Raw genomic sequence first — 22,194 nt, 5'->3', positions numbered from 1 at the left:
ACTGTGTAGAATTGTGCCCCGAGGACTAGGAAGCTGGAATCTCTCTCTGCTGACTGCCATACCTCATTGGCTGCCATCTCCTGGGGCCATGAATTCCAGGGCACTTGTGGGCTGCCACGTACATGGCCAAGCCTTCTCCTCTGAGCAGCAGATGCCCTCAGAGAGAAGCAGGTATGTGGGCTAAACAGTCAAGGACAACTGCCGTGTTATCTAGGGCTGCTTAACACATTTCCCCCAAACACAGTGGCTTAAAACAACACAAGTTTGTTGTACCCCAGTTACTGTGGGCCGGGAATCCAGGCTCAGCTTAGCTGGGGGTTCTGCTCACGGGTTCTCATAAGGTACGATTAAGGTTCCAGCTGGGACCGCAGCTGATCAAGGTTCGGCTAGGGAAGCAGGGGATCCCAGGTGGCTGTTGGCAAGACAGGGGGACAGGGGATCCCAGGTGGCTGTTCACAGGCTGAAGGGCTGAGGGCTTCTGTTCCTTGCTGGCTGTTGGCCAAAGGCCTCCCTCAGTTCCTTGCCACATGGGTCCTCCATAGGGCTCCTCACAACATGGCAGCAGCATTTTCTCAAAGAGAACAGCAAAAGGGGGCAAGAGTGACAGCAGTCAGTCTTTGACCTACTCGCAGAAGTGACATGAAGGATTCTATGCATTAGAAACAAGTTACTAAGTCCATCCCACTCAAGGGGAGGGGGTGACACTAGGTGTGGATGCCAGGAGACCCCAGGGAGCCATCGTAGAGGGTGCCCATCTCAGGAGTCTACGAAAATTGCCCACCAAGCCTGGAGGTGACCTCTGGGCCAAGGCAAAGGGATATACCAGCGCACAGGTGCACCTGCCCCAGGAATCGGACTTCGTGCTGTTGCTTTAGCTCCGGTCAACGCAAACACTCCGGCTATCTTCGTACTGAGAGGCCCTGGAACCCATTTTTAAAAGGTCAGTGTTGCTATAAAGGGAGACATTTCAGGAACCTGGTGCAGACTGAAAGAGCCATTCAGTCTCCAGACAAATCTGAAACTGGCTTGACCCGTTGACGGGGCCTAAGTGACAGAGACAGAGTTAAATCCAGAGCAGTCCCTGCAGGGGGAGGGGGAGGGGAGTAAGCCAAGGAGGGCAGAACGAGACCCTAAGGACTGTCCAATGCTCAATGGAGAAGCATCCTGTCCCTGTCCGGCTGGGTGCGGGGAGGTAAAGGGGAAGCCGAGAGGTGGCTCGAGGCGGGGGCGACATATGCAAGTCTTCCTGCTGTGCCTACATTGTTCCTCTTGTCCCCTGTGGGATCACTGACACTCCTACCATCTGCCTCCATATGCTTCATCTTTTGTGAAGATTTTCTCTCAGGCACCCCCCAAGTGGGCCACGCTTTAGGGGGACCCTCTGCCCTGAAGACACTCCCCTGAAGACAGCTAGGAATAAATAAAAAGGAACAGAGTGGCAGAGCATACTAACACCCCCAAATACAGCCCTAAGTGCCCCAAACAAGCAATTAGTGCTCCATAACTGCACCCCCGGCCCAGCCCTCTGCACCCCGTAACCTCCCCAGGACGGGCTGGGAGCTCCCAGGTGTTACTCTCATCTACACCTGCCGACCAATAATAGTCAAAGCACAAATGCCTCCAGAGCAAACAACTCTGTGCCCTGCGAGCATTTTCTTCCCTTTTATCTAAGAAAGACCTTATCTTGAAGTGAAACCCATGACCCCGGTCCTTGGAATGAAGTCCAACACCTGATGAACAGCCTTTGTCTAATTCCTGCCTCTTCTCCATTCAAACCGAACGCAGGGAGGCCGCAGAGCTAAAGCGGGAGACAGACTGAGTCATGGATTAACGACAGGACTCTACAAGGATGCTTCCTGTGCAAAGTCCCATCTGAGGCCTCCGCCCCCTCCCCTTCCTTCTCCTCACTAACGTTCATCTCCTTTGATCGGTGTTTTCCCCGGTCTTTTTCTTTTATTCTTTCCTTCTCCTTACACTGCTTTCTATTTGTTAAAAACTAGCTTCTCATCAATCACCCTCTTCAGAATGCGATTTAAATAATTAATCAATTAATAATGAATACTCATGAATGTGAATAATAATGGAGCGTCTTGAGTAATTTACATACTCATTTAAATATTTTCACTGCTGGTTGGTGAGGACCTGGGAGCTTGTTTCAGAAAAAATTGGGCTCCTCCAGCCTGGAAAGGATGCTGGGACCCCACGGTCCATGCTACCCTTTGCAGCCCACCGTGTGTGTCTTTCAAATGACACCTCACATAACCCTGCAAGGGAAGAAAGAGGACCCTGTGTTACGGAAGAAAACACGAGGCTTGGTTAAGCCTGTCTTAAGTTACTCAGCCGAAAAACTGAGCTTGTATCCGTGTGGCTGCAAAGTCCATGCTTTTTCAGCTACGCTGAGTGCTCTGAGTGCCCAAAACAAACAGAAGAACGCTACTGTATTTTGGCATCTACATGTAAGTTTAAATCCACCACCCTTACTCCTTTTCATTGTCCCTCACCCCCACTTGTCCTCTTCCCCCTCCTTACCTTTATTAAATCCCACGGCCAATCACTAAAATCTATCATCAATCAAGTTCACTCCCTCACAAGCCCTCGAAATTACCTTTCCCCTCTTCACTAGTCAGTCTCACTTGGCAAAACCCAACTCTCCACCTACCTGAAAACTGCCATCAGGCAGCTGACCCTGGCTGGAGAAAAGCACACACTGGGATTACCACCGTGCCCCGTGGGCCCTCGGTGTGACCGGCCACTCTCCCCGTTCCCCTGGGCCTCCCCTCCCTCTGGGTGCTCTCCCCGCCAAACTCATACCTTGTCCAGCCCCTCCCTCTCGGCGGGGGCCAGCGCTTCTGGTTTCACTGAGAGACCCAACTCAGGATTGTCTTCTATGGCTGCCTTAGACCATTCGGGTTGCTATGTCAAAACACCCACCCACAGCCTGGGTGGCTTAGAAACAGCACAAATGTATTGCTCACCATTCCGGGGGCCGGAGGCCCGAGATCAAGGTTCCAGCATGTTTGGAATCTGGTGAGAGCCCTCTTCTGAGTTGCCAACTTACTGTATCCTGATACGTGGAAAGGGCCAGAAAGCCCTGTGGGGTCCCTTTTAAAAGAGTAGTGATCCCACTCATGAGGGCTCCACCCTCGGGACCGCAGCACCTTCCCAAAGCCGCACCTCCCAATACCATCACCTGGACAGCAGGATTCCAACGTGTGAATTTGGGGTGGGAGGCACATTCCGACCACAGCGATGGCTCCCCCTCCCAGGACCCTGTCTCCAGCCATTTCTCCCTCTCTCCTGCATCATCCTTTCTCCCTCCACTGCATCCCTCCCACTCGCATTCAACAGCTACCTCCCCCTGCTTCACCCGCTCAACTCCATTTCCCACACAGCGATCACCCCACTTCGCTCCTCCTTACGTCCTGAAACTTCTCAATAGAGTTGTCTGTATTCTCCACCCCTATTTCCTCTCCTCTCGCTCCCTCATGGGTCCCCCACAGTAAGACTTTTGCCCATACCTTTCACCAAACTGGTCCTGCCACCAGTGACCTCACCTTGCAAATCCAGTGGTTGGGGCGCGTCCCTGCTCTTCCCTGCCTCCCTGCATTTGACACAGCGGATCCCTCCCTCCACCTGGAAACACTGCCTTCTTCTGGCTTCTGGAACTTCATGCTCTCCAGGTTGTCCTGGAGCTCACCGTTGCTCTATCTCAGCCTCCTCTTCTGGTTCCTCTGTATCGCCCCAAACCCCTAATGTTGGAGAACCCCAGAGATATCCTTTGTCTTCTCTCAGCCAGCAACCACTCCCTTGGTGAGCTTAGTCCGTCTAGCCACTCTAAGTGTGTATATAAATGCTGCAGACTCCCAGATTTACCTCCCCAGCCCACACGTTTCTCCCCTGAATTCCAGGGTCACACGTTTACCTGCTTCTTCGATGCCTTCCCGTACATGTCTAACAGATACCTCGCAGGTCGCATGTCCTGAACTGCGCCCATGCTAGTCCCCGCCGCCCTGCCCCACCTGCGTCGCTGTCTTCTCCATCTTGGTTACTGGCCACTCCTCGTCCGGTTGCTCAGCCCCACACCTGCTGTCACACTAGTCTCGGATTTTTTCCTCAAACCCCACAGCCAATCTATCAACAAATTCTTTCTTCTTTTCATTTAAAATGTATCCGAACCCGATCGTTCCCAAGCACCCCCACCGCTCCCATCCTGCTTTGAGCCCGCGTTCTGGAATTCCCATCTCTGTCCCAGACTGGTGCTCTAGTGTCCCACTGGCTCCTCTGCCTCTGCCTGTGCTCCCGCAGTCTATTCCCAATATAGCAGAGATCCTGAAAAACTCAAGCCAGAGGACACGACTCTGCTGAAAATTCTCCTACTGACAGAGCCAAACAAGAAGCATTTGGCGGGAAAATACCCATTGTAACCCAGCGTTTCCTTGGGGACACTCAGGGGCTGGTGCCCAGTCTGGGCATAAGATATTCTTAAGCTGAGTCAGAATGCCACCGACTAGTAGAACCCATTCAGGGCAGGGGATGGAAGGGTGGGCCTTGCAGATCTGGGGTACAGGTGTTCCCAGATCTCAAGAAAGAGGCTAAGACAGAGGCAGAGTAAAAGGACACATGACTTTACCGTGTTACCCCGAAAATAAGAGCTAACCTGAAAATAAGCCCTAACAGGAGTTTTCAGGATGACATCCCCTAAGCATAAGCCCTAATGCGTCTTTTGGAGAAAGGCTTAATATAAGACCTGGTCTTTTTTTCGGGGAAACACAGTACCAAGAGAGGGATGCAGTCACTGGGAGAGAATTACTCTGGGGGTCGGGGTAAACACACCCCACTCCCTCTCCCTGTTTGGGCTGTGTGGGGCCCTTAGTCCGGAATCAAGCCAGTTAGAAAGAGACTTATGACTGCCGAAATTCAAGCCCATGTTAAAAAAAAATGCAGTGTTTTTATATTAATATGAGATTTTACTGGTGGCTGGTCAAGAGATCTTCTTGTTAAGCTGGGATGGAATATTCTGTTTCCAGGGTCCTGACTGTAATCCTTTAACAACGCTGTTTGGACTCTGCAATATCATAGTTTCTGAAGAAAAGCACTCATCAATATTCAGGACTCATCTCTGTAGGCAAAACCTTTAATGCCTTTGGGATTTCCCCCAGAAACCATGCATAATTTTAAATGTTTAAATGCCAAAAACAGTCTCTAGATTCAAACAGCCAAGCTACACAAAATGAGAAAGAATTCAACTTAACACACATGGTGAAGCCCAGCTTCACACTGTGAAGAGCGTGTGAAGTGGGAGCCGGGTTCTCTGCCCGCCACGCTCCCGTGGGGCTCGTCCTGACACCAGCGAGCACTGCCCCACTCGCAGGGAAAACCTCATCACCGGGGAACCACTTGCTATAAATACCATTTAGTCTCTGTCTGGAGGAAGAGCTCACATCCTCCAGCACTTCTCAGCTGTATCCAAGTGAACTGTGTATCCATTACCAGATTTTAACCTCACACAGCCCTGGAGATGCACAGCCTGGTGGCCATTTTTCAAATGGAGAAGTTCAGAGATGTTGAGTAACTTGCTCAAGGTCACCCAGCTATTACGTGGCAAAGCAAGATTGCAACAGGTCTGTCTGGTGTCAAAGGCTTTTTTTTTCTTTCCACTAAACCATCCTTTTTAGATTCTAAACAGCAATGGGATTTTTGGCAACTTCACAGAGGCGATGAGGGACATTTCTGAGATTTTTTTTTTTTTAACCTGAGTGCGCTCATTTAATTTTATAAACATGTGAGGAAGCCATGGATGGAAAAACAGACTCCCAAATTCTTATCCAGTCCCATTTTCTCCCCTGAGCTTCAAACCATAGATCTGACTGGGCATCGCCACACGTCTGATAGATCCCCCAGATCTCACCTGTGCAGACCTGCGTCCCAATCACCCTCAAAGCCATTTCTCCCCTGGGCTTCTGGACTCAGTGAACGGCCAGTCCAGCTCAAGCCATCAACTCTGCTGTCCTCCCTGACTCTTCTCTCTCTCACTCCCTCCGTCGCCACCCATCAGCAAGTCATGTCAGCTCTACCTCCAAAATGCTGCCAGCGTCCTCCTCCCACCTCCATTATTACTTTAGAGTTCCCACTGGCCAACCTGGCCCTTGCTCTCCTGCAGTCTGCTCAACACAGCAGCCAGAGTGATTTTGTTGAAGTGTTCATTTTGTTTCCTGTCTTATTCCAAGTAAGAGCCAACTCCTCACCTTCCCTGCCCCCAAGACCCTCCAGCTCACCTCCTGCCTTTCTCCCTTTGATCGAACATTGAACAGTTTGCACATTTCCCATCTGGCTGTGTTTACGTGTGTGCACGAGCGCTGAGTGACCATAAACACCACAGTACGAGTGACATAGAACTGGGCAAGCAAGAAGAGACCAGGAGTGGAAGTCCTGCCGGAGGAGGGGTCAGCATACTGAATGGTCCAAGGCTGGGAGACAGCTGGAGGCAGAGCCTCTTAGACCTGGGCAGGAGGGCTCCGGGGCCCTGCACCTTCACGGGCTCCCTCTGATCCCCTTCGCCTGTGCCCTTCCCCAGGGGGTGAGAAGGCTACAGGAGCAAAGGAATGAGCCCACCCAGAGCCAACTCTTAGATTATGTCCCCGGCACCCAGCACCTTGGGGTTCTCTACCCGAACAGCCCTGAGCCTGCTTCCCAGGCCTGCAGGAACTCTGCCCTGCGTTCACCACCTTGAACATGCACCCACTGCGCGTGTGCAGACATCCCGACCCACGTGGTGGCCACGGGTCAGCTTGGAAATAGGGGGTGGGAGCTGCGTGCTCCTGGGCGGTGGGCCGTTCCTAGCGTGAGACAGATCCAGGGGAGGAAGGAGCCGGGAGGGGGAGACAGGCGAGTGGAGATGGCTCCGCCCACGGCCACGTCTGGGACAGAACACTGAGGCGTCTAAGACTTCCAGAGGCAAGCCTGGCCCTCCACGTCATCATGCAGGGATCCCCTCAGCCAGGCCTGGTGTCACAAGAAGCTGGCCAGGCACTCCCAGCTGGGCGTGCTGTTCTCCAGTTGAGCATAAACAACCTCACAAAACACCAGCACCAGATAAGGCCACTTTGTCACCACGATGGAGCAAGAGAAAAACAAGAACTCTCCGTGCTCATATTTGAGCACAGACCAAAACAAGAATGTTAGCAAACTACAAGGGCCACCGATATCCCGCTGTCCTACCCTGGCTAATACAAGTGACCACTGCCTTTAGCAGTCGCTGGACTACCCCCTCTCCGTAGAGCACCCACTTAATCCTGAGCAAAGTCATGCGTCTGGAACCCTCCCCGCAAATCCCCATCATAAGCCCAAAGCCTCTCACCTGTGCTAACACCCTTGGATGCTCGGTTCCCCATGGGGTGTGTTCTCTTCCTCATTGTAATGAGGCAATCCACCCAACTGTGCTCCGCTCCAGGTGTTTTCCTCGTGTTCTTTGCTTGGAGGGCAGTGAAGGGAGGTGTATTCATCAAGGTAGGAGGACAGAACATAGTTTATTTAACAGTTCATAGGCTTGCTTTAACACTTAAACACTTACACCTGTAATGGTCTATGGCCTCCGTTTGCGTTCTCGCCCAACCCCCACAAATAGTACAGCAGGCCTGACTCAAGGGCAGGGCTGTGACTGTGTGACTCCGGAGAGCAGAGCCTGGTTCCCAGGAGATGTACTCAGGAAAGCTCACCTGGAGAAAGTAGTTCCTAGACAGGTGGTGAGAACTGGACAAACAGACACAGGATCCAAGGCAGACAAATGGGAATAGTGCTACAGAGTCCAGGAAAAACTTTCAGAAGGCCACGTACAATACGGTTACAACAACTGACCCTAATGTGTGCGCATGTGGAGCTGGCCAGCGAGGACAGCAGACGCTCTCCAGGAGAGGGAGGTCAGAGAGCGCGTGGTTACAGATGCTGACCAGGGGCCAGGCATCCTGAGAGGCCTACCGGAGAGAAAGCTCCTTAGCTACGGGTGGACGAGTCCACACCTGCATGCGAGGTTGTCGCTGCGACTGTCCAACGCTGTCTAAGTGTCTGTATGAAGTGTTTCGTGTTGTTCTTATGTCCCTTTGTGTGCCATCTTATTGTTCTGAAATTTGTATACCCTGTTTCCCCAAAAATAAGACCTAGCCGGACCATCAGCTCTAATTCATCTTTTAGAGCAAAAATTAACATAAGACCCGGTCTTATATTATAGTAAAATAAGACCGGATATTACATTAATTTTTGCTCCAAAAGACACATTAGAGCTGATGGTCCGGCTAGGTCTTAATTTTGGGGAATCACGGTATATTTATTTATTCTTATGCAGGAGCCAGGGTTGACAAGGGTGGCCCTGAAATGACAACCGCAAATTATTTCTTCAACTATCAGTTTAAATGTACCTCCTGGGTTTAAATACGAAAACTCATCTAGATAAGTTTTAATTGGATAGGAACTGAACATACTTCCCCCACACCAAAATTTATTCCTACTATTTTTTTTTTTATTTTTTAAAATACCTTACAATTTTGTTAATTATAGTTCAATAAAGCTGAAAAAAATAAGTATATGAAAGGATAAGTTTCCACTTGAAAGATATTCAAATTCAGCATTGTAGTTCATGTATGGACTAATATTTATACTTGCCAGTGAAAAATATTGCATCTCATGGTTTGCAATGCTTCACTGTTTTAACAAACACCAATAAAATCTCCAAGTGGTCACAGAAAAATAAGGCTGATGCTGCTGATGAATTTTCTTCCTGGGTGACTACTAAGTGTCCAGCATTGTTCTAATCACTTTGCACATATAACCTCCTCCAAACTTGTGAGGCAGGTACCACCATTACCCCACTTTACAGATGAGGAAACTGAGTCACAGGGGGGTCAAGGTAATGCCCAAAGTCATACACAAAGGAGTGACAGAACTGGGTTTGAATCCAGGCTAACTACCTCCCGGCGTGTGTTCTTGAAGTCTGGGTTCTATTGACCTGGACTGGGGTTGGGAGGAGGGTGCTCAGGGACCACTTCCCTGAAGACATGGTGAAATTAACCAGGAGGAGTAGAGGAAGGGCGCTTTGTGCAGAGGAAATAGCAGGAGCAAAGGCCCTGAGGCAGGAGTAAGTTTGGCACGTTGGAGAAATGGAGAGGAGGTCCATAGGGTGGGAGCAGTGATGTGGGGACAGCAGTGAGAGGTGAGCGGGGAGAAGACAGCAGGCGCTGCATGGCGCGGGCCTCAGGGAGCCACCAAAGTCTCCAGGAAAGGGAGGAATGTCTAATTTCCTCTCTCCTGTTGTGTAGCCTCTGGAATCACCTGGAATCAGGGCTTTTTTGAGTGTAAATGACAGAAGCAGGAGGCAGGATCTCACACAGGATGCCGGGTCCAGGCGTCCTGGCTCTGCCCACCCCAGCTGTGTGGCGTTGGTCAGATTGCTCTACCTTTCTATGCCTCGATTTCCTTCTCCGTGCAATGAGGATAATGATAGGAACTATCTCAGAGGGTTGTTGGGAGAATTAAATAGGTTAATAGACGTGACGTGGTTAGAATAACGGTCTCGCAAAGTCACTTATCATTATGTTCATTATCACAATAAATAGGGCCTCACCTAAGCCAGACAGCTTCAGGTGAGGTTTGATCCAGGTGCTCACATGCAATCACCACAGGTGAGGGAAGTTTTTGGGTGGGTCTGGAGCTCTGAGCCGGCCTCTCCCTTGCAGAGAGGACCCAGGGAGAGACCTCACAGAGAGGTCACAGCTGCCTTCCACTTTCTCACCCAGCTTTGGGCCCTTCTTCAGTAAGAGCGTGATGTGGGTGGCCTGCAGTCCAGGGCCCAGCCTCTGAGAAGACCCAAGGCGCACACAGGCCTGTGAACAGGCAGATAGTGCATGCACAGCCCACCACACCAGCCACAAATCAGGGGTGCTTTGTTCGCACCTGCAAGGGCCAGAGGTCACAGGAGGTCGAGACCATGGGGGGCGGGGGGGAAATGGCTACCAAAGGGAACTCCAGGAGGGGCCCTAAAAGACCACCAGCGACGTCCAGGGGCGTCCTGCAGAAGCTGGGAGCTGCTTTTCCTGGCCCCCATGGGGCCGATATTTGACCTGCGACTGAGTATACCGAACCAGAGAGCAAAACTTCGGAAACCTGTCAGGAGTTTCCTCCTCACCCGGCTCAGGCTGGGAGGTTGGACCCTGAGAGCTGCGAGGCCCTCCCCAGGTGGGGTTCCAGCCGGAGCGGCAGGAGGAGAAGAGGAGGGGGCGAGAGATCGGGAGATGCCATCGTGCCCCCGCAGCGCTCGCCAGGGCTGCGGAACCACCCTCACCGCCCGCACCCGCCCGCCTCCCGCATCGCAGCCCCTGCCTTTGGGCCTCGCAGCTGGTGGCCCCCAAGGTGGGGTAGCCCGCGGCAGTGTGCTCCTAGTTTGTGTTTTTTAATGAGATGTTGATACTTTGAGATGCAGTACTTGTTCCAAAGTATGACCATAGGTTAAGTTTTTAAAAATTAAAAAAAGAAAAGCAACATTTGACGTATGCATATCGTATGTCCAGAACTCTGCTAATTGGCTTATATAAATTATCTCATTGACGTAAAGGGACGAAAATGGATGGCTTGAGGAACCGAGCAATGTAAAGCATCCTAGGTTTCTATCTTTGGGTCCTGCCCTTAGCTGACTCTAATAACGGACTTGAAAGTCCTCTGTCCAGTCCGATGGCCAGCGTTACGTCAGCACTCCACATCGGAGCCATTTGAATGAATCAACTTGAATGATTTCCATGGCAGGAAGCTCATCACTTACCTCATCTGAAAGCCTATCTTATTTTTTTCTTACTTAAAGAAAAAAATTCAAAACTACAGGAAAGTTGAAAAGAGTACAATGAATACACTTCACGTCGATTAACCATTTTTGCTGCTAGATTTGACTTCTCTCTCTCTTTCTTCACACACATACACACTCTCTCTTTTTTGGCTAAATCACTGAAACTAAGTTGTATACATCCTGACATTTCATGCTAAATACTTCGGCATGCATCTCCTAAGAATAAAACATGTTCCCCTATATAACTGCAGCACTATTTATTATCACACACATCTAAGAAATGAGCATTAATCAAATAATGCCATCTAATATACAGCCTCTATTTAAAATTCTGCAAGTGTCCTGACAGTAAGTTTTTTTTGTCCCCCCCGTCCCATGTAGGATCTTATCAAGGCTCATGTATTGCATTTGTTTGGCAGATCTCATCCTATTTTCAGCACCTCGGATTTCAATAAATTCCTCCCGACATTAAGGCAACACCACCTCCTTGTACATTTCACTTCTAGGTGTTCTCCAATGGCTCTTAATACATTTCTAAGAACTTCCCTGCCAATCTGAGTGTAGTCTGTTTTCTGTGACAAGATTTAAAAACAGAGGTCTATACCTAACTCTTTGCAGACTTACCTATGGTTCTAAGACTGTCCTATAACAAAGGATGCAAGCCAGTGGCCTGCAGGTTTCATCCAGACAACGGATATGTTTATTCCACTCAGTGTGTGTGCGCACACATGCATACGTGTATCTTTAATATAAATTTATTGCCAGAATTTAAACATTTGGAGTTTTTTTAAAGATCTGGATTTCTGGTTCTTCTTTAAAAATGAAATCAGAAGAACCGGTAACACAGGCCCCATGTGCCCAAAAAGCAACAATTGGCTAAAATGAAGTAGCAGCCACTGCCTTCCCACGGGCTTGGACCCCCATTTCCATAGTCCACAAGCTGGATAAGGTCTGTTAGTGTCAGTTGCCATTTTTCATTGTGCTGTTACTATTCCTTTCCTTACACCTGGTCTTCCATTTTCATTCATGTTACCTGCCTGGTCTCAGCAGGCATTTGTGTGTGTCATACCATGTGCTACTTTACAAAATCTTCTCCTTACCATCTTATTCTTGAACCAATCCTATGAGACAAGCAGGACTTTTAATATTATTCCCATTTTCTTGCTGAGGAGACCAAGGTTAGTACATGCAGTACTGACGGTAATTTACGAGCCATAGCGACGTGGGGAACGATGAAATTGCAGCACTCATACTATGGATGGAAGGATTCTTTCAGAAACAGTTCCCAGAGGCATGGGGACTCTAGCTCTGCTGTACAGAAGGGACAGCTATTTTAAGTGATATTACATCATTTTCATTAAGGTTGTTGTATAGATGGACTTGGAGGAAGCCTTCAGTCGGTTGCCATGGAAACCATGAATGAATGAAAGCTGTCTGGTAGCCCGGGTCAAGTGAATTTAAAAGAAACTTCTGAAAATACCTCACTGAAGAATTTCTGGAATGAGAAGAAGGACAAATTATTCAAGGTGCTTATGACTTCCATCTGAGAAGCACATGCTAATCAGAAATCACGACTGAAGGCTGAGGCCAAGCCAATGAACCCTCCTCATTCCTTCCTGTTTAGCTCAAATGCCTGCTTGGAACTGAAACGAGGAGCTCACAGCTCAGGCCTCGGGTCTTCCTGGGCTGTTAAAGCAAAGAGATAAAGGAGCTTTTGTCTCCATCTTAGTTAAACACGGTCTGGTTACAGGCTCTTCTCCCTGGTTTCTTTCCCCTGCTATATGAAACACGTGTTTATGTAAAAACATAATCGACAAAGATTCACGAAGACTTTCTTGTCTATTGAGGCGGGACAGAAGTTGCAGGCTTCACCCCCAAACTCAGCCTGGCTTACATGTTCTTGCTTAGACAATAATCTCTCCAATGAAACTCAGGTCTGGAAAACAGGGCTACAAAGTCCTCTGAAAGGTTGGAGCCAGAAACAAATGGACGTGGCTTAAGAGTCAGAACACAGAGTGCTCCAGGGAAGTCAAATATAGAGGCTTTCAGGGCCAAAGAATCCACCGAATCTCCCGAGTGATTTGTTTTACAAATTTACAGAAGTTTTAGGATAAAGATGTTAAACCTCACTTATTTTGAGGGAAACCTCCCTCCTTTCAGAAGGGAAGGTCGCCCTAGCCGGTGACCGACAGTGGTGAGTAAAACCGAGGGTATTTCTCAAGCACAACCTCCAAGATTGACTCAGGAATGCAATTGATACGTTATATTAAAAATAGCAACGAGTCTTCACAGTAATTACCACCACAGAGAAGGTCTTTGTGAGAAGTCAGAGTTCAGAGCACACACTTGGCAAATCCCTGCAGGAGAACAAGGCCGAGGCCCATGGATGTAGAGGAAACGTTGGAACCTGGGCACAGCGTCGCCAGCCGTGGGGTCTTCAGGAAGAACAGCTCATCTGCTCTGCAGTCTTATAGAAAGCAACAGATGAAGCGGTGCGGTCGTTCTTTTACTTTACATGTTTATGAATGGAAACATGTAAAGAAAATAGATCGCTGATCTCACGACCTTCCTATACATCTTCAACGTGGGTCATCTCTTGCGTGGGCTACGGCTATGGGCAGTGGCAGAATTTTAATTTCATCTCCAGAACAGCATTTTATAAAGGTTTTTCTTTATTTGCCCATCAGGATAATAGAACACACCAAGGAACTGGACATCCACAAACATGAGTTCAAATCAAGTTGTCTGCCAGGAACTGGGTGAGTTTTGATACATACCGTGTTTCCCTGAAAATAAGACCTAGGCGGACATCGGCTCTAATGCATCTTTTGGAGCAAAATTTAATATAAGACCTGCCTGGTCTTATTTTACTATAACATAAGAACGGGTCTTACATAATATAAGACCATGTCATATAATATAATGTAATATAATTAACATAATATAATATAGTATAATATAATAAGACCGGGTCTTATATATTGACCCGTCAAATGACGCATTAGAGGCTGATTGTCCGGCTGGGTCTCATTTTCAGGGAAACAGGGTAGCTCAGCACTTAGCCATGCAGACCTCCGGATCCCTTGTCCGACAAATGCAAATAATAAAACCTGGCCTGTCCATCATCATGACACTATTTAGAGCACCTGAGAATGATACATAATTAGAGCTGGAAGTCTAGTGGTCATCTGTCCCACCCCTCACTTTATGGCGAGGACAGTGAGGCATCACAGGTCGGGTGGCCTCCCGAGGTGGAACTAGAGAGTGCTCCGGCCACAACCAGAACCCAGGGTTTTCTCCTATGCTCTTTGCTCCCTGTCCCACTCACCTCTCATGGAATGAAAGATTGTTATAAAAATGCCTCAAAGATGACCTCTGTGTGTCGGTCCCTAGGTGGTTTATTTTTTTGCTGCAGACTGAGACTCATTTGCTCAAAAGCTAACTAACATCGAACTCAAATTTTTACACGTTTAGCAATTTAGAAAATAGCCAAACAAGCAGATTTTCAGCCATTTAGAGCCCACCTGTTTTGCATACCCCTCAAAACCTCACCCAGCACCGGTTGGCCGTTGATAGTCCAGAGCCTTGTAATTACAGGACCACAGGATGCCACCGCCCATCAGAGCTCTCTGACCCAGAGAGCCCTCCCACACTGCTGAGCCCCACTCTGATGCCCCTCTCTCCCAGGAGTTCCTTTAGCCCTTCTGGGTGTGGGCCCCCTGGGGCCTCTGGATGGTGGCAGGGTATGACAGACATCCCTGCCCCAACAACCCTGTCCAAGCACAGCACAACAAAGCTCCCGGTGTATACTGCCCCTCACGGTCACATCTTTTGCCTTGATCAGCCCACACCCCTCAAACCTCCTACAAAAGATGTCAATGTTCTTTGAGGAAATGTCACGTAGATGTTTGGTGCCATGACTAAGGATGAGGGAAAAATGGACCTCAAATGCCACTTTCCTGGCTCCCTGGGGGTCTTCTTCATACCATGCAGCAAGTGACATTACTACTTCTCAGCCTTGGCCAGGGGTGGGTAAGTCCTGATAACTTGGCCCGATCCAATCTTACACCTCTCTTATGCTGATTCACAGGTGCCAAAGAAGAGAGTCAGAAAAACATTCACATAGCAAATCGGCCCCTGTGGCCACAGAGCAAATGTTTGACCCCTTTGGTGTACATCTGAGGCAACAAGATGAAACCCTAAGATGAGGGACAACGCAGAAGTCACCTAGGGTGTGGATGTGTCACCCAAAGGCAAAACCACTTTAGAAAGTAAGGCAAGAATTCTGGTGTAACAGCGAATGTTTTATTATTTTGAAAGCTCCAAAGTCTAAATTCTGCCGCTCAAAATCTAAATACACTTTTACAAACTGTGTAATCACACAAAACTACTCAGCTGCCTTTAATATTATTGACAAGTTGGAGAAAGAATTGACAGGTAGCTAGTTGAACTATTTTTTTCACTCCCTTGCCATGGGTGTAGGGGAAAGGCCACCTTACATTTTAAAAATTACTCGTTTGATGAACTCTAAGACAGAAGTATCTTGAGTATGTTTTCCTGGTTTGGGCTAATAAGTAATTGTCCTTCTCCCCCATCTCAAAACAAAAACACAAAACAAAACAAAAAAACGGTCTAAGCTCTAAATTCAACTCAATTTCACTTGGTTTGGGAGCTCTACATGTGGCAGAAAAACAAACGCTTTCACCCTGTGTACTTTCACCAAAATGAATAATACTAGTTGACACCAATTGATCAAATATATGCCAGGCACTGCACTGGCATATTTAAATATATTTACACATAGCATCTTCATGACAAACCTAATACAGCAGACACTATTATGATTACCTCATTTTACAGACGTGGAAACTGAGGCATAGGATCCTAAAGTAACTTGCTTAAGATCAGGCAGCTTCTACATCAATTCAATTTGATTCTGGAGCTGCCCTGCTCGGCACAGTAACCACTAGGCACATATGGCTACGGAGCCCTTGAAATGTGGCCAGGTTGAATTGAGATGTGTAGTAAATGTAAAATACGCACTATATTTTAATGACTTATAAAATATTGCAATAATTTTTTTAGATATTGACTACATGTTGAAATAATATTTAGGATACACTGGATAAAGTAAAATGTTATTAAAATTAATCTGACCTGTTTGTTTTTACCTTTTTTCAGTGTGGCTGCTAGAAGAGTTAACATTCCACATGTGGCTCACTCTTGTGGCTCACATTACACCTCTGTTGGACCACGCTGCCCTCAAGCCTGAATGCCATCATTTTGCTTTACCCCTCAAAGGAAAGAGCTTCTACTATAGGCATATCTTGTTTTATTGTATTTCGCTTTATTGCACTTCACAGATGTTGCATTTTTTCCAAACGGAAGGCCGGATCCTCCATCAGCAAAGACATGACTCATTTTATTGTAATACCCTGTATCTCGGTGGTCTGGAACCAAACAAGCAATATCTCCACGTTATACCTGGATTCACACTCGTGAAAAGGCGTGATCTTCTTTCATTGCAAGATTAATTATATTTTATTGGTATGTGAGGAAACCAAGGCATAAAATAGTTAAGACCCAAAGTCAAACATTAACCCGGAGGCAATCTTCAAAGAGTGCTGAGACCAAAATGCTGCACACTCTCTACTCAGCCTTACTTGCTTGACCTGCTTTCCAACCCGGACTGAAACCACAGAGTTCAAGAAGTTTAATGACGCTCTGAGGTTTAATGTCTAATCAAAGCCAAACATGGCCTTTGCTTGTATTTGTCGCTCTTGCTTTATGCCTGTGTGCTGTGTGCAGACAGAAGGACACAGCAAGGTTGGGGAGAATGCCAGTTTGTGCAGCTTTTCACCAGGGATCATGGGATGGTTTTTACGGGATTAATACTTCAGTTATTTAATGATAACCACTGGGTTTCCATTTTCAAGGAAAATGTACAAAACCCATACTCATAAGCAAATTCACTGAATGGTGTAAGGACTCCAAAAGAAAACCTAACCTATTCATAAGCTCTGACTGAGGCTCACACACTGCGCTGGTTCAGAGCTGAGGCTGGATTTTCAAATTTTCCTCTGAAACGTCCCTAAGCAGAAAACATTTCCTGAAATGTGAACAAGTCCACAGGTGCCATCTAATAGAACAGGACTTGGCAACTAAAACTAAAGACGTCCCTGTACTTCCTGCGGAGTTCTTGGTCCAGCCCAGCCCTCATCCAGCTCCGAACATTTGACGTCTGTTCTTATTTACTTAGTTCCCTGGAGCACAGGGCAGCTTTTTCTCTGTCACCGCACTCACCTGTGGGAGTTCTGTTTAAAAAGCTATAATGCTCCGAACGTTCCCACTTGAGCCAAGCGCTCAGCTCCACACTTCAACACTCCCTCTCCGACTTTTTCTCAACATCTCTCTCCCTCTTTGGTCCTCTAATTTTTCTTTCTTCCTTGCAAACATATAAAGGAAGAGGCTGTGACACTGAAAACCATCCTAGGGTGGTGGTAGGACGGGCCTTCCAGCCGGCAGCCCCTCCCTAGCGGGGATTAAGTGTTCCTCCCCTGTGTCCCAACACTGGGCAGCTGTCCCTGGGCCACTTGGGATCAACCAATGACACTCCAGAGGGCTGCAGTGGGGAGAATGGAGGCCCAGTGCATTTTATTCATAGGACTGTGTGTGCTTATGTAACCTCTCTATATATAGAAAGACCCAACAATTACCTTTCACAGTTCCTCATCGTTTAATCTTATCCTTCTAGATTCATCGGGTGCTTGATGCTTTAAATGGGCAGCATTCCATATCACATGATGGAAAGTGTATGAAAACCTGGAGGCTCCTATTCTAATTGCTGTTCTGCTGCTAACTAGCTGTGTGGCTTTGGACATATCACTGAACTTCTCTGAGCCCATTCTTCAACGCGGTGACAAAGTGAATTGGATGCTACCTTGAAGCCCTGTCTATCCTACAATTCTATGATCCATGACTTTATAGATTATCTGTCATCATTGGCATCCATTTCTTTAAAGTCTTTATTTCCCTTGACTCTTGACTCCGAGGGGTTCACACTCCTTGGAGATTTGTGGTTGCCCCAGGAGAAGCAAACCTACCAGGTCCCCTGCTAAGGTGATTCAGATGACTTCATCCCAGAATTCCATTCAAGATGGCGGAGTAGGTAACTGCCGTGCTCCTCCCATGACCACATCAAAATTACAACTAAGTTACAGAACAGCCATCACTGAGAAACACCTGAAGTCTCGCTGAACAGAAGTCCTATAACTAAGAACATACAGAAGAAGCCACGCTGACACTGGTAGCAGAGGTACAGACACGGAATGGGCTGACCTCACATCTAAGGTGTGGCGGCAAGAAACCGGAGGACTATCTCGGCTGCAGAGGACCCCCTGAGGAGCGCGGGGTCCCAGCCCCACACTGGGCTGCCCAGCCCAGAGCTCCACTGCTGGGGAGAAATGTGCCCACAACCTCTAGCTGTGAAAACCAGCGGAGATTGTGGCTGAGTGAGACAGAGGACGGCTGCACTCCCAGGCACTCCTCCTAAAGGGCCCGCCACAGACTTACTCGCTGATGGACTCACTCGTTCTGAGGGGGCAGCAGCTCGAAAGGCGCCAGGGACTAAGGAGAGGAACTGATTTGTCTGGCTGCAGGGTGAGGGCTGAAGGGGCAGGTAGCTCACTCTGCAGACAGAAGTATTGGCAGAGCCATTGTTCCTTTGTTAAGCCTTCTTCACACCCAGACGGCAAGCGCAGGTGGGCACCAAATCTGAAGCTCCATTAACCTGGCTCGTGACTATCCATTTTTTCTCTGTATCTATTCTTTTGTTTCTGTTTGTTTGTTAGAAAAATTACCTCTTTTGACATAGGCTGTCTGTCTCCTTCAAATCCCCATAGCCCAGCGCCATTCAAGGAAAACAAATGCAAGTCACATATGTAATTTAAATTTTTCTAGTAGTCATATTATAAAAGAAAATATTAGGTTAGTGCAAAAGTAATTGCGATTCAAAAGGTTAAATTGCAAAAACTGCAATTACTTTTGCACCAACTTAATAAAAAAGATGAAATCAATTTGAATAACATTTTATTTAACCTAACATATCCCAAATGTTATTATTTTAATATGTAACAAACATTTAAAAATTAAAAATTACGAATGACTTAGTTTATTTAGGTCTCATCAAGTTTAAAATTGAAAAAGTAGATTCCCGTGCCCAAGTTTTTCTAAACACACTAAAAATTCTGCCAGGAACTACACCCAGTATTGGTTTTAAATTTAAACTTACATTGTTTAAAATGAAAGAACATTGAATTTTCAGTTCTTCAGTCTCACTAGATGCATGTCCAGTGTTCAGGAGCCCTACTTGAGTGGGATTGGGCTGGCCTGGCAGCCACACAGTGGGCCTCCCCAGAGGTATCCATCCCATTTGGCTTTGTTTGGCAAGGTTTCGAACGTGTGTGACCCCAGCTAGATCCAGAGGGCAGAGTGCGTCTTCGTCTGTCACTGCCCCTTCCACAGTGCCTAGCCTGGAGCCTAGATGCTAAATAAATACTTGCTGGGTAAGTGTGAGATAGAGTAAATGAATAACTGATCTTACTCTTCCTATTAGGTTATGCACTGCCACTTGGGGGGATATTTCATTCTTCTTAGCCTTTTTTATTGTGCTGCCATGAGCCCTTGCCCACAAAAGATAACCAACAAGCATTTCTTCCTCACTTAGGTGAATTCAGGATGCTGTGGTCACAGAGGTTTCATTTTTCATATTACTGTATACTCACACCTACAAGAAGCAGAGTATATCATACGTAAAACTAGCTCTTAAGGTTTAACTCTTTAAAATTCCCTTTAGAATAAAAACCAGCTCGCTTAGCCACTGGATGGGTTAGGACCACTGTAAAGGGAGAGCAGGAATATCTATCCTTCTTAAGCAGCACTCTCAGCTTTGAGCTCTGACTCACTCCTTTCCCCTCTGTCCCTCACTCGTGCATTTAGTATTCGCTGAATTGAACATTTCACTTCTAAAGAAATACAGGCACTCTATTAAAAAAAAAAAAAAAAACTTTAAACAGAATTTAAAAAAGAGAGACTCAGAAGGACGAAGACAATGGCACATGAAGCACAGACCAGCTGGTGGGGATCCCACCTGGGGCAGACTGTCCGTGCAGGCAGGGTGGGGCTGCTGCATGCCTCAGTGACTACACCCATTTTCAGGACGTATAGGACCTTATCTGGACCAGACATCAGCACCTTGGGAGACAAATCTTGTTTCTATGACAGAGGTATTTCTATAAAAGAATAAGCCCGATTCTTATCACACATTCTCATCAGAACATGAAATCCGTCTCGTTACTTCTTGGAAAACCTCATGACCAGGCAAGGTGAGGGGGGGTGGAGCTGAGATACAGAGTCCTTGATGTTTTCCATGGAATGTGAGCACCAGGGCTCATGTGCACATCTAGGGACGTCATTCTGAAGATGCCTGAGGAGTTCTGGGCTTAGGAATCTAAGAGTTTATAACCCCTAGCACGAGCTTCTGGGATCTCATTGCACAACACGAAAAAAGATAGTTCCTTCTCTCTCTCTCTCTCTCTTTCTCTCTCTCTCTCTCTCTCTCTCTCTCCAACAAGACGGAATATTTTGGCTCATATCCCATTTACCTCACCCTGCAAGCCCTCCATATGTCATTGGTGAGTGGGTAAGCCTTGCACTCGTATTCCCTGCTACTTACCCAAATTAAGCCCTTGTGATGTCAGGAGGCCAACTGAAATTCTCCTGTGACACATCCTATTTGTCACTGTTCTAGCCCAGTGGCTCCTGTCTACAATGCTATTTATGCAACAGTACCTGACACCTGAATACGAGAGAGAAGGCACAGGGGAGACAACACAGTACAGGTATCACTTGACCTGGATTTGTAACAATTCCAATGTGATTGGGGGCAGCGGTTCACTCAGACCTTCCTTCTTTGTTTCTTGCCTTTTTGTTATTTCTAATGTATTGGGGACAATTAATATTTTGTTTTGAAAAAATTAAAATTACAAGAATATCCAAGGTAGCAGTTATAAATGAAACCTCACTTCTAAGTCCAAACTGTTCCGCCCAAATTGGAATTTCCTGTCAAGTTTCCTCCCTTGAATATTTTTCCTTATAGCTGCATGATTTCCAATTGATTTTATATTTAGTAGTGGTTCCCAGAATTCCTAAGACAATAGACATTTTACCAAAACAAAGTTACATGACTAAATGAATGCTCACATTAAGGAAATTATGGCAGTAGAACAGATGTGATTCAGAAGCAACCTTTATAATTAGATGAAGGATAGTATAAGATGGACTTTCTGTAGGGCAAGATTAGGTGACTGGACTAGTCAGGACTCCTTAGGATGCAAATGACAGAAACTAAACTCAAACTACTTAAGCAAAATGGCTCTGCACTGCCTTATGTTTCTGGGGTATTTATGAATGGACATGGAGTTCAGGCAGGGCTGGATCCAGGTACCGAAACAAGGTTGTCAGGACTCTTACACTCATGATCTTCATTTCTCAGGTTGACTTTCCTCTAAATTAAAAAAAAAAAAAAAAAAAAAAAAAAAAAATAGCTGTTGTCTTCTGTTGCAGCAGCTTCCTTTAATACCTAGGGGTAAATGGTTATTGGCTGTTCTAGATTACATATCCTGGCTTAGAAATCCTAGTGGGAAGGAACATCTCTTTCTAGCATGTAAATAAATCAATCTCTCAAAAGCATTCTTATTGGCCCTAATTTTCTCACATGTGCTTTTCTGCAATAATCTTTTTTTTTTTTTCATGAGAGTAGGATACTACTATTAACTGAAATGGATCACATATGCAAATCTGTGGTGGGAGGTGGGGTAAGGGGATGGTTATTTATCAGAAGGAGAATGGGGGCAAATATTCCAGTGGCTGCACGGAGAGATGGCTAGGAGGAGCAGGAATTGCTTCCCCAAATTTTCATTTAAATTGTATTTACTATTATAAATGCCTACTTATGCTAGGTAGTGAGCAAACATTAAAATGCCTGCTCTCATGAAGTTTATAGTCTATTACAATAATATTCACCAAGATTAAAAAGCCATAACAACTAAAGGCAAAGTGACCCTTGAGGGAATCCTGGATTATAAACAAAACTAAACAAGTATAAAGAATGTTTTAGAGATAATTGAAGAAATTTGAACACGGAGTGTGTATTAGATGAGTATTACATCATTGTTAAATAATTTCTGGAGTATGTTTTATAGTTGTGGGAGAATAGCCTTGCTCTTAAGAGACATATGAGGTTTGACAATTAAGTTCGCGAACTTGTAGCAACAATGTTGATAACCTTTTTTTGATATCAGAGGGATTAT

Source organism: Rhinolophus ferrumequinum, chromosome 4 (genome assembly GCF_004115265.2).
Source record: "Rhinolophus ferrumequinum isolate MPI-CBG mRhiFer1 chromosome 4, mRhiFer1_v1.p, whole genome shotgun sequence".
In the NCBI taxonomy this organism is placed as follows: Eukaryota; Metazoa; Chordata; class Mammalia; order Chiroptera; family Rhinolophidae; genus Rhinolophus; species Rhinolophus ferrumequinum.
The sequence above is the reverse complement of the archived record's forward strand: the minus strand, read 5'-3'. Positions refer to the sequence as shown.